The sequence below is a fragment of the Miniopterus natalensis genome, chromosome 10 (assembly GCF_054644295.1).
Source record: "Miniopterus natalensis isolate mMinNat1 chromosome 10, mMinNat1.hap1, whole genome shotgun sequence".
Taxonomy (NCBI): Eukaryota; Metazoa; Chordata; class Mammalia; order Chiroptera; family Miniopteridae; genus Miniopterus; species Miniopterus natalensis.
The window spans coordinates 48,197,275-48,210,872 of record NC_142090.1 but is presented as its reverse complement, the minus strand read 5'-3'; the positions used below and the strand labels follow the sequence as shown (position 1 = coordinate 48,210,872).

Genomic DNA, 13,598 nt, shown 5'->3' with positions numbered 1-13,598 from the left:
CAACAGTTCTGAAGGGGGCAGGAAAAGAGGAGGAAAGGAGGAAGGCTATGTATCCAGAGGAGCAGGAGGATAACGGAGGGCCTCTCTTATCCTAACAGCCATATGAGAGAAGCTCCTAGAGGAAAAAGCAAACCAGAAACAGGGAAACATGAGGAATGTGCCTCACAGAAGAGTAGTGTTAACCTCTCCTTTAAATACTGAGGTCCCCTGGTGTAACTCGGCTTAGAGTGAGTGCCCATGAGTCGGGGGAAGGCACAGAAATAAAAGAGCAAAACTTGGGCTTCCTTCCTGGCGAAATTTGGTAGCTAATAGTAAAGGTCAGCAGCATCATTTTCAAATTATTGTTTTATGTTCACGTTCTTTTAAAATGACATTATAGCCCAGCCTGTGTGGCTCAGCAATTGAGCATCCACCTAGGATCCAGGAGACGGAGATTCTATTTCCCGGTCAGGGCTTATGCCCGGGTTGCTGGCTCGATCCCCAGTCGGGGGCGTGTAGGAGGCAGCCGATCAATGACTCATCATTGATGGTTCTCTCTCTCTCTCTCTCTCTCTCTCCTTCCCCCTTCCTCTCTCTGAAATCAATAAAGGTATATTTTTTTAAATAAATAAACAACTAAAATGGCATTATAATCCAGGTAGTAAGTATGCTTAGTACTGATTTATCTTCTTTAATTCCCACAACCCTTTGGGATTATTATTCTCACTCTCCTGATGAGGAAATGGAAACTTAGATTTAAGTAACTTGCCCAGTCGCACATGGTAAGAGGCAGAACTGGAATGTGAACTCAGGTGTTCACTGTGCTCTTCTCTCCTTGCATCCTCCCAATTTTTTTAAATCCCCACCTGAGGATTTGTAACTGAGGATATGTACCCAAGGATATGTTTAGAGAGAGGAAGGAAGAGAGAGAAAGAGAAACATCAGTCATTTTCCTCCTGAACACGACCCAATCAAGGATTGAACCTGAATCTAGGTATGTGCCTTGACCAGGAATCAAACCTGCAACCTTTTTGGTGTTTGGGATGATGCTCCAACCAACTGAGCCACCCAGCTAGGGCCCTTTTTTTTTTTCTTTAACTTAAGCTCCACTTAAATACACAGCTTACTATTGTATAGTGTTTGTACTTGATGTGCCTAAAATTGACTCTTCAATGGCTTTGTATTTCTACTTACATTCTTAAGAATTTCAGATTTTAAGAAAAGGTGCTAAAAGGAAAGAATTGCTTTTAGGAATTCAGTTATTTTCAGAGAATATTATAATCACATTGACTTTCTCTCTTTCTCTCTCTGTATATATAATATATATTCTAAGGTATTATTTTTTCAATTTGGAAGTTAAATCTAATTTTATATGTTATATAAAATATATGTATATGTATGCATCTTTGAGGCTAAAATCTATATCTTATATAGTATATTTGTGTGTGTGTGTATATATATATATGATATATATGTGTGTATGTCCATGGATATATAATCATAAAATATTATTTTACCAGAGGTTTGGATTTTAACCAAATGTACATTCAAATGAAGACATATATTCAACTTCCTTAGCATATATACATCAAATCTTTAAAGTTTTTAAATTACTAAAGTTTGAAAATAATTTAAATAACTTATTAGTCTCAATTTGCAGACTAAATTCATTCATTTAAACCCACATTCTTTTTTCAAAGTTTAAAAATTCAAGTATATCTAGCATCTTATCTTTGCTTTAAAAGCATAGTAGATCATTAAAATGGGTATTTTCCACAATTAAGAAAACAAATAGAAACCAAATTAAAACTTAGGAAATATTTTTCTCACTACTCTCTCCCATATTCGATACTTATTGAGATTTAAAGGTCCTATAAATCTGGCCCTTTAGATAGGTGGGTAGAAGTTTTTCTGTATCTGAACCCTGGTGTTATTTCTCATGTAAAATGCCCTAACAGATGGGAGAATGACCCATTCTTCCTGTGTGTTATAGATATTGATTGTTTTCTTTTACAAAATGGAAGGTTAATGCTTCTGCTGAGTCCACATAACAGATTCTGCTGAAAAGTGAAACTCATTTTCAGTAGCTTAGAGTTGGAAACAAAATTCTTGCCAAAATACTTGCTAGGCCTTTACAACTAAAATCAAAGTGTAATTCAAACTGAACCAGGTGCGTGGATTTTTACAGATTACATGAGCATTTTCTTGGTTTACCCAAGGGATGCAGTGAATAGAATTTTCTAATTCAATTTGAAAGTCTTCATTTTGAAGCTTAGCATGGTTTTAGAAGAATATGGCATTTTATCTGGTAAATGAGTATTCCATATTGCAAATATTGATAATAAATTGAACTCATTCATATTTTGTTTATACCAAAGAATATAGTTTATCAAATTCAAAAGTATGAAATGGTGTCCCTAATGGCTAACTTTTGCTTTCATTGCCTATGTTTGCATTAGAAAGAATAAGAGGGATAATGATATTTGAGGACAGTTAAACACTCAGTTTTCATAAGTAATTTAAATGGCTTCATTTAGCAGATTTTTTGCGCTAGAGATAACTTATCTCAGTCATTTGTTTTGATTTCAAGAAAATAACTTCTGCATTGGTAACAAGCTGAAGTTTTAAAAGATCATGTGTATAACTGTCCCCAGAAAAATGAGCTACCCTAGCTCAGCTCCCTGGTTACTGCAGACTGCTGCACCCTCCACCAGCCGTGGGCCCCCTTGGACCCTGCTTCATTCAGACCAGAAATGGCTGAGGCAAGACCAGGACTAGCTCACCTTTCAAAAAAATAATTCCCCTTCTGCTTATGAAAAGAAGAACCTGGCCAAACCTTTTAAAATTGTGGCACAGTTACAAATAAAATCACAGTCAAAAGTTTAGTAATCTAATAGAAAAAGAGTTGGAAGATGTTGGAGAAGACATTCATCTAACTGATTATCTATTATGTAACAGAATAAGAATCTATGCATTCTTCCACTTTTGACTCCAAAACAATTCTGGGATAGAAATGTCCCAATTGTCTATTTCATACAGGAGCAATCCCAGGTAGGAAACTAAACAATTTGCTGAAGGACAAATAGCTGTTCAACTCCTAAGCCTGTGTTCTTTCTGAACATCTAGGTGGTCTTTCCTTACCACACAGAAGGTTCTTGATCTTTTTTGAATAATGAAGGACCAGAAATGAGGCTTAAAGTCACAGCTTTGCTTCTGGATTTAACATTTATTCTTGTCATCTTAGGTATAAGTGTGAACCTTAACTGTCACATATCAGACTTGGTTCCTCCTGCCAAAACAAAGCCCACTTTTGGTAGCGATATTGGTTCATGTGTTGAGATCTTTCTGGTTTTATTCATAATTAAACTGATTTCTAACTTGTGTATTAAAAATGTTGAGCCCTAGCCGGTTTGGCTCAGTGGTTAGAGAGTCAGCCCTCGGACTAAAGGGTGGAGGGTTTGATTCTGGACAGGGGCACTTGCCTCGGTTGCAGGTTTGATCCCTGGTCCCATTCGGAGCATGTGCGGGAGGCAACCAATCGCTGTGTGTCTCTCACATTGATGTTTCTCTCTCTTTCTCTCTCTCTCTCCCCCTCTCTCCCACTCTCTCTAAAAATCAATGGAAAAATATCCTCAGGTGAGAATTAACAACAACAACAACAACAAAGATGAAGTTGAGTTAAACTATTAGAAAAGAAAACACTCTTCCCTTTCTCCAAGGACCGGATTCACATCTATGTCTCCCAGTGGACAACCATGGGGATATTTTCACTACTTGGTAACATGGGAGAGTGCAAAATTGCACTAGGCAGAGTCTGTATGAAAGAATGTTTCCGTTTCATACCACAGAGATTTTGTTGCTATTATTTGTTTTGTTTTTCTAAAGCTAATTTCTTAATACAGTGTTTCTCAAAGTATGATCCACAGACCACCTGCATCAGAATGATGCTGGCTTAATTAATATCACTATTATTATATGTAAAAGAACTATAATGGTCTACATAGGACAGTTATTGATAATTAATTTCTTTCATTAAATGTTAATTTTCATTTGGAAATATTTTCCTCCATTAAACTTACAGATAATTTTTAAAGATAAAACACTTCATTAATATCTTGTCCCTCCAATTAAGTTTTCTTTCTTTTTTTCTTTTCTCCCTCACTCCCTTTCTGTTTTTCTTCTCTGCCCCTCTCTTTTTCCCTCTCTCCTTTTTTTCTTCTTTCTTTCCTTCCTTTCTCCTTTTTTCCCCTAAAACATCCTATTAACTCTGTCCATAACTTCATGTTATGCATTAGATAGAAATGATGATGAGTATGCCAATCAGGTTGTAAGAGTTGTTGTTTTTTAAATCCTCACCCAAGGATATGTTTTTATTGAGAGAGAGAGAGGTAGGCAGAGGGAGAGAGAGAGAGAAACATTGATGTGAGAAATGTAGATTGGTTGCCTCCTGCACATGCCCTGACTGGGAATCAAACCTGAGACCTTTTGGTGCCCTGGAGACACTCCAACCAACTGAGCCACACTGGACAGGGCTGGGGTTTTTTGTTTGTTTTTTAATTGAATTTAGATTTTCACTTTTCAATTAATTTAAGCACTAACTTTGTGCCAGGTTATTTTTTCAACAGGTACTAGTGTCTGTTTTATTTATGTGTCCAGTACATAATAGATATATTGAGTTCTATAGTAGAGCTATGGATAGCAGTAGGAGTAATCTGAAGAAAAAGTAATGAAAACGAACCTGGTCTGCAAGAATTGAGAAAAACTTTACCTAGGAATCAAAATGTGAATCAATTATAATTTGATTATGTTATACTCTACATTCAACACTTCCTACTCTTATGAAACATAAAGTGATTGCCTTGTAATAAGTCCAATGAATGGATATATTTATATATAGTTTTTCATAACTTTGCACATTTATTGTACAAAAAGTTCTAAATCTTTTTACCTGTTATAAAACAGGGTCCCCTATTTGTCTTACCTGTCATTGATCTTTTTTAAATACAGTGTCAATGTCTTAATATTTATACATAGACGTTAGTAACTGACCTAATCCTGTTAAAGAAGTTACAAAATACATTAAATATATCTAAAGTTTGACTTAAAATTTAAACTTTTTGTTGTGTTTCTCCTTCTAGTGTAGGGATTGTTTCCATGGAGAAAATTTAGAAAGGGGTTTTAAATAGAATGATATTATTAGATTTTATCAACAAATTCATTTTTTTCTTTCACTAATTGCATCTAACAGTTTAAATAGCTGTTGTACATTTACACAAGGAATACTAGGAGACCATACAAAAGAAAGATGGACCTGGAGAGGATTATGCTAAGTGAAATAAGCCAGTCAGAAAAAGACAAGTACCATATGATTTCATTCATAAGTGGAATCAAACGAACAAATTAAATTGACGAACAAAGTAAAACCAGAGGCATGGATGCAAGGAACAGACTGACAGCTGTCAGAGGGGAGACAAATGGGGCTGACTGGATAAAGGAAGGTGAAGAGATTAGCCAAAGAACATATATGCTTAACCGATAGACAACAGTGTGGTGATGGCCAAAGGGAAGGGGGGCAGTGTTGGGGCTGGGTGGAGGTGGGCAAAGGGGGAGAAATGGGGACATCTGTAATAGTGTCAACAGTAAAAATAAAGTTACAACACTGTGGGCGAATTTTCAATGATGCATTCCAGATGCAGAATAAATTTCTTATTTTTGATAGAAACTCAAGAAAGAGAGCAAAAGACTGATCATATCACAGGGAGATTTTTCTGATCCCTTACTAGTAAGCTCGCTGATCTTGCCTGAAATGCTTCCATTTGTCATGATTCCATAGATGACTAAAACCTGATATACATATGCCAGTGCTGGTATGGTGGTGCACTTGTTTTCAGTCCTAGACTGCCAGGACACTGGTTCCAAAGTCAAACTGAGTCCTGCATTGTGACTGCTGTCCACAGCCAAGGGTGGGTGACTGTGGAAGGCAGGGATGACTCACAGCTCCTGCACTGATAACATAACCTTTCTATTACCCTGATTATTCCATTCTTATCATGGGCCTACACTATACATATCATGCACAGGGAACGATACCATCAGAGGAAGGAGGGCTGAAAGTGCCTGGCCTGTTTAAGACACTGAAGATACTTCAGCGTTGCTTAAGAAAAGAGAATGGAACACCGGCCAGGTGTGGCTAGGCTAGTTGGAAGGCCATCCTGGACACCGAAAGGTCAGAGGTCATGGGTTCTATTCTTGGTCAGGGCGCATGCCTTGGTTGCAGTTTGATCCCCAGTTATGGTGTATGGAGGCAACCAATCAATGTTTCTCACATCAGTGTTTCTCTCTCACATCAATGTTTCTCTCTCTCTATTTCTCTTTCTCTCTCTCCCTCTTTCCCTCCCTTCCTTTCTCTAAAATCAATAAACTTACTCTCGAGTGAGGATTAAAAAAAGAGAGAGAATGAAGGGAAGAGATAGAATCCAGATTGCATGCAGTTCTGAATAATGTCCTAAGGAGTTTTGGACATGATCTTATAGTTCTAAGAAAAAGAGAACAAAAACCTCATAAGGCTTTCCATGTAGGAGTGATAAGATTGTGGTTGTGGGGAACAGCATTGCATTCCCTTAACGACTTAATAAAATGATCTAGACTTATGTAGGAAGAAAACCCCATATTAGCCATCACTCTTTACCCCACTCTTCCCAAGGAAGACGCTATTACCCTCATCAATTCTTGATCCAGTGTCCTGGCTTTTTGAAAATTACTGTCTTTTTTCAGTTGTTGCTTTGTTCCCCACTAGAAACCACCCAAATTCCAATGCACTAGTGTGTGTCTGACAGTTACTGAAGGCACTAAAAACTGAACAGAGCTTTCAAATAGCAACTTTGAACTGAATATTACACGTCACTGTTCTAAAAATCCTTCAGTCTTGCCTCCAGAGGACTCTTCTCTTGGCCATATCTCTCCCGTTTCTTGAGATTGGCTGCCTAGCCAAGTCAATGTCTTTATCTTTTCAAATTGTCATCACTCAACACCAAATGCCTTTAATTCCTTAAGCATAGCCTTTGAACTCTCTACTCATTATCTCTTCCTCAAATTATAGCTAAGTGCTCTTTACACATCCAAAATTGCATTAAAAGCTTGGATAAGCTAGGCCCATCATTTAGAGTCTCCAATCTCGAATAGCACACATTAAACAAATTTACTAAACATATAGGGAAATGTAATAGTTGCTAGAGGTGGCTTTGAAGATCAGTTTGGAAAAGATGGGCTCTTCAATAAATAGTGTTAAAGAAAGTGACTGTGCATATTGGAAAAAATAAAAATCTTTCTTTATGCCATATGCACACTTCCATTCCAGGTGAATCAAATTCTTAATAAAGACAAATATTTTAAATTCTCTGAAGAATGCACAGATTACTGTTATTAGTTTGGTGCATGAAAACATTTCATAAACAAGATACCAAGAAATGTAACCATAAAGGAATATATTAACAAAACCAAATATCAAATGTACGATCTCGCATTCATGAAAAAATAAACATTAAAAAACTAGAGACAATATTTGTCATACATAGAGATGAACCAAGATTGATATCAATAATCATGTTAAAAAAACAACTTCCTGCAAAAGAATAACTAAAAAGCAAACAACCCAAACAAAACATGGGCAAAAGAAATGAATAGGTACTTCAATGAAGAAAAAGCACAACTGGAAAATAAGCATACAAAAAGATGCTTAACTTCATTAGTGATAAGGGGAATGGAAATTAAGATTCTTATAAGATTTTTGCCTTAATTATATTATCAAGATTTTTAAAATATGGCAATATAAAATGTCTGTAAAGATGCCAAGCAATGAGAAGTCATATACTACTGGTGAGATTGTAAATTGGTACACGCAGTTGGGAAAACATTTTCTTATTTTCATGTGAGACACCCAGATAACACACCATGGAGAAATGTGCTCATCTGTACCAGGAGACAGGCACAAGAATGTTTATAACAGCATTGTTTGCAGCAGCAAAGGAGAAGAAACAACCAAGAGGATGCACTCTAACAATAGACATCAACCTGGATGAATCTCGGATGTTGTATGTGATGGGGGAAAAATCAGACCACCTCCTTCCGTGTAATACAATTTTTATCAAGCTCGAAAATGAACAAAATTAAACAATATTTGTTTACCTGCATACACAGGTGAAATACTGTACATACATAGCTGAATACAATGTGGAAAAGCAAAGAAATATAGGAACAAATCTTGGTGACCATTGCATTGAGAATGCTCTTTTCCAAACAGTGTTAGCATCACACTGTTTGTTTTGCTCCTATGTTTAATAACTACACTTATGTTATATATCTCATAGTCAGAGAGAATTATTCTTCCTCTGAGTTCCCAAAGAACACTGTACTCCTCACAGCACCCCGGGGGAGGAGGGAGACGGGAGATAGGTGACATAATTTAATACTGTCCTAGTATTAAAACCCTTATTAGTCCCAACCATAGAGCTTGTTCTTTATGGTTTTTTAAGATTTGTTTGTTAAATAGATTAGTGATGAGAAAAGTGAAGATAGCAAGAAAATCCTATTGGGAAATCATTTTCACATAAACAAAATTTAACCACGTTAATTTATTATTATGATTCCTAGTTTTGCTTTATTATTTTTTTGCCTTCTACAAGACAAAATAACAGATTATAATATTGTTTTGGTCAAGCACTAAGCAGTAACTACAAGGAAGGTGGTAAAGCAAACATTAAAATACAATTTTTAAATTTTATGTTATTCAATAACATTGCTGTGTCCTAAGAGGCAATTAAAAAAAGGTTTCCAGTCATGTTATATTCATTCTGTGTTTAAAAATAAAGCAGCATGGTTATTTTTCTTTAAAAAATACCTCACTTGGCAAAAATTAATTAAAGTTTAGCTTATCCAGTATGTTTGTTCCTGACTTATTCTTGTTGGCTTGAAATCTTCATTGTTTGACAATGAGCAATTAAAACATTATATTAAGTCAATGCTTTGGGTTATATTTCAGTGATATTGCAGTCAACAGCACAGAATTGCTTTACACAGGTAAGATAGAGGTAAGGAAAGGACAGCTTTCAGGATATAATTCACAGTGCACAGTTCTTGAGAAGGGGGAGTGGGTCTGACGATATTACATGATTATCCAGAAAAAAACCTCACAATTACAAGGAAATAAGAGTGAGAATATCTAGGCCACATTGAATGATTAGTTTATAATCCTGGAGAAAGTAAGATTTAAAACTCTGTATTCCTCCTTAATTTCAGTAATTCTGTCATCACTTAAAACCTTTTCAGTGGAGTATATCTGCTACACTTAACCAGGATCTTACACTTTTCTTCTGAAACAGAGAAGCATTACATTACAGTAGTAGCTAAAAAGCAAGGATTCTGGAGTGAACCTTCCATTTGACTTTTTGTTCTGTCCTTTACTACATATGTGATCTTGGGCAAGTTACTTAACCTCTTTAAGCCCCCAGTTTATCATCTGTAAAATGGCAAATAGAAAATAGTTAAGCAATGTTACTTACTATATTCAGCCTGCACTTGCAGTAACATTACGATCTCATCTGAAATTTTAGTGGATCTGTTAACAAAACAACAATTTCTTTTATAGTTAGTAAATTAGTAAACCATAGAAATCAATTACATTTTATTGTTGATCATGATTCAGCAACTATTTGTTGGGTATCTACTATAAGTCAGACACTAAACATGAATAAAATCTGATAATCTGCAAGATTTCTTAAAGTTCAAGTATAAGTCAGTATTTAGTGTGGAATTTTTATACAGAAATTATTGTCTTTTTATAAAAAAGAATTTACTTAAGGAAAATTTCATACTTTGCTATGGATAAAGATTAAAGAGAGAATAAAAGTACCATGGCTCTACACCACTACCACAATTCATCGCTGAGTCATTGTCTTAAGTATCAGAAACTTAACCTTGAGAGAGCTTCCTTCTGATTTCATGATTGATAGGACTAGTGATTTGAGAATGATTTAAGGAAAGCTCTCGTTTCTTCTCTCTTGCACAATGGCATTTAAACTCCTTAGTATGTAATACAGTATTTCTCAAGGGTCTACACCTGCCTTCCACTCTAATCATTTCTTTCCCTATTTCCTACACTTTACATTCCAAATCCCAGCTGAACTTCTGTTGCTTCTGCAGCTTTGACGTGTTTACTTCCTTATGGCATTTGCTTTGCCGGAAGTGCACCTGGGCTTGCCAATGCATTTGTGAATTCTCAGATTTTATATTTCTAACTCTATGTCGGGATATTTTTTCTTACCATTCCACATCCCAAATATTACTCACTTTGTCTCCTCTACTACTTTTCTATCCTATGAGCACTTGTATTGTTGCAATCACCATCAAGCTTTGCAATTATTTATTTTGCTATTTCTCCAGCTAACCATCAAGCCTCAAAAAGCTGAGTCCATGTCCTATTCATATTTGTGTATTCAGACCATTTCTCTTTCATGTAGAAGGTACACAATAAATATTAATGAAACTAAATTATAATAGTGTTTGAAGATCCTAAAAATTAAATAAATTTTAAATTTACATAAAAGGCAGTGTTTTCTGACCATTTGATTGATGATTAATTGATTACTTCATTCATTGAATCAATCAATATTTAGTGAGCATCTACTGTTTGTCAAGCATAGTGCCCTTTGTTCCTGTTCCCCTGCAGTTTAATGTGAATGTAAACAAATAAACACACATGTAAGGTAGCTCCTGATGAGGAGGAGTAGAAGAGAATAAACTAGGGCAGGGAGTATAGCAATACTGCATATGGTGCTGGGGAAGGCCTGTGAGGAAGAGATATTTTAGCTGAGACCTTAGTGTTGGAAAACAGTGACAATGAGGAAGAACAGACTTGAAAACAGAGGAAAAGTCCTGAAGTAGGACTAAGCTTAGGGTTGAACAAATAGAGAAAAAGCAATGTTTTGGGTTTTAGAGCACAAGGAGACAGGGGACCAGGACAAGGTTTCAAAGAAGTCAGTAGAAGTATATCATAAAGAACTTTTTGGTTCGTATCAGAGTTTGGGTTGCATTCATAATGCAGGGGGAAACTCCTTTAGGTTTTAAAGGAACAGCCTGATTTAATTTGAGTCTTTGAAAGATATATTTGGTTGTTGTGTAGAGAAAGGGTCATAGGAAGGCAAGGGTGGAGGTAGGGCAAAATAACAAATGAAGACCTGAAGCTAGTTTAAGATAAGAGCACTGAAGATGGGCAAACAGGTGGCTACGTGATATACGTGGTCAGGTGATGGGTCAGACACACAGGTAAAATGACAAGACGAATCAAGAACAGTTGAGGCTTGAACAGCTAGATGGATAGTTATAGCATTAACCAAGATGGAGAACACTAGAAAAGAAAAGTCTCAGGGTGGCAAATCAAAACTTCTCTTCTTGACATTAAATTTGGGATGCCTCTTAGCCAGGCAGAGATGTAAAGTGGAGTTCATGGGGAGAGGTCAGGCCTCTAGAAATTTATTTGTGAGTTACCATTATTATAGATGCCATTTAAAGGCAAAAGATTCAATAAAATCAAGTAGATTACATTCTTTTTAGGGATTGTTACTTTGAAATCCTGGAATCTGTGCTCATTCTAGTGGTAAATTAGCAAATTATTCAGTAATTCAGTAGTTGAATGTTTACTATCTGCCACATACTGGCGATACAACAGCAAACAAGACAAAGTTTTCTGCCTTCAAAGAGCTTAGATTCTCTTGAGGAAGACAAGTAACTAAATGTAAAAAGATATGCCAGTATGCTAAAGAAAAGTGAGGAGGGCTAGAGAAAAATATAGGTGCTATTTTAGGTAGTGTGGTTAGGAAAGGCCTTCCTGAAGAGCTGACACTTCTGCAGGCAAATATAAATCACAGACATCACTAATGTTTCACATTTATCCCCAGTAAAAATCCTCTAACTCACTAGGCAAAAGAAAACTTTATGTTCATACCTCAGATCATTTCTAAAAAGTTAGTTTTACTTGGTTTATTTGGCATATCTTGTGGGGTGTTTTTGTTTGTTTCTTAAAAATATATCTTTATTGATTTCAGAGAGAGGAAGGGAGAGGGAGAGAGAGATAGAAACATCAATGATGAGAGTCATTGATCGGCTGCTTCCTGCACGCCCTTGACTGGGGATGGAGCCCGCAACCCTGGCATTTGCCCTGACCACGAATCGAACCCCAATCGCCTGGATCCTAGGTCAACACTCAACCACTGAGCCACACCTGGCCAGGTGGCATATCTTGTGTTAATGTGAGCTCAATTCATTAGTAGACTTTGACAAAGGCTGAAAACTGTAAGAGATAATGTTGATACATATATGAAATAAGGCCCACCCATAAATTTTTCCTTTTTGAATTTTTATTTTTCCTTTTATGAATTTTTATTTTAACATTATTCCTCTGAAAACTAGCTATTTTAACTTGCATAGAGTAGTTATTTATGTGCATTTATAAGCTCTCTTCTTAGACTATAATCTTAACAAAAGGAGAGTTCATGACTGAGTCATATCTTATCCCTAAGACATCTAGAATACAATCTAGAATATGGTAACTACATAATTAAAACTGAACTATATAAATTATGAAAAGCCTTTAAGTAGCAGATAACATTTTTTTTTATTTTATTCTGTAAAGCACAGATAGTTTTTAAAGTCACTGTTTTCTCCCCCATCGCCATTTATTCCCTCTTTGCCCCCTTCTACCTCCACCCACTCCCCTTCCTCCGCAATCACCACGTTGTAGTCCATGTCCACGACTTCTCTCTCATTTTTTTCCTTTTTAGCTCAATCTCTCCACACCCACAGCACCCTCTCTTTTATATATCTTTTGAAGTTTTGTTTTAAACTTTTAACCTATCTGTAATCTTTCATCTATAATAATATCAACCATCAATAACAGAAGTATTTCAACAAAATATTCTAAATGAAGACTGTTGAGGAGTTGAGGGGTTGAGGTTCCCCCTACAAGGCTAATCTGGGGGGATTCAGTCTTCCCAAGCTCCTCTTTTCTCTTTCCTTACTAAAATATTAATAGATAACACTTTTAGCATATGCACTTTGAAAGAGCTACACCTCATCCCAATGCGTTTCTTTGCTTTCTGAACCACTGTTCCTGATAGAAATATTCCCCAACATTCAAGTATTTCAGGACTAAAGAAAAAATGTTGAGTGCTCATTTTGGCAGCACATATACTAAAATTGGAATGATACAGAGAAGATTAGCATGGCCCCTGTGCAAGGATGACATGCAAGTCTGTGAAGCGTTCCATACTTTTTTATGCATAACCCAAGGACACAGACAATGGTGTGGTGAAGGCCTGGGCAGGGGGTGGGTGCAAGGTAGAAGGGGTCAATGGGGGAAAAGGGGGGACATCTGTAATACTTTCAACAACAAAGATAAATTTTAAAATAAATAAATAATACCAAAAAAGGAAAAAAATGTTGAGAAAAATACTGTAAATTATGTCTAAATAACTGATTTCTTTTTGCAGTTATACTTAGTTCCAGGTGACCATTTAGTAAACTGTAGTAATATGATAAATAAGCTGAATGAATTTTAGAAAATTGTC

The 13,598-nt window shown here is 36.1% G+C and overlaps 1 protein-coding gene and 1 non-coding gene across 2 annotated transcripts in view; both read left to right on the top strand.

Annotated features, from left to right (window-relative positions):
- MAGI2 (membrane associated guanylate kinase, WW and PDZ domain containing 2) overlaps positions 1-13,598 on the top strand; it is a 1,282,556-nt gene that overhangs the window by 487,517 nt on the left and 781,441 nt on the right. The window lies entirely within an intron of this gene.
- Positions 13,198-13,304, top strand: LOC148092257 (U6 spliceosomal RNA). Its single transcript, XR_015715230.1, has one exon. It is a non-coding gene; the product is annotated as a U6 spliceosomal RNA (small nuclear RNA).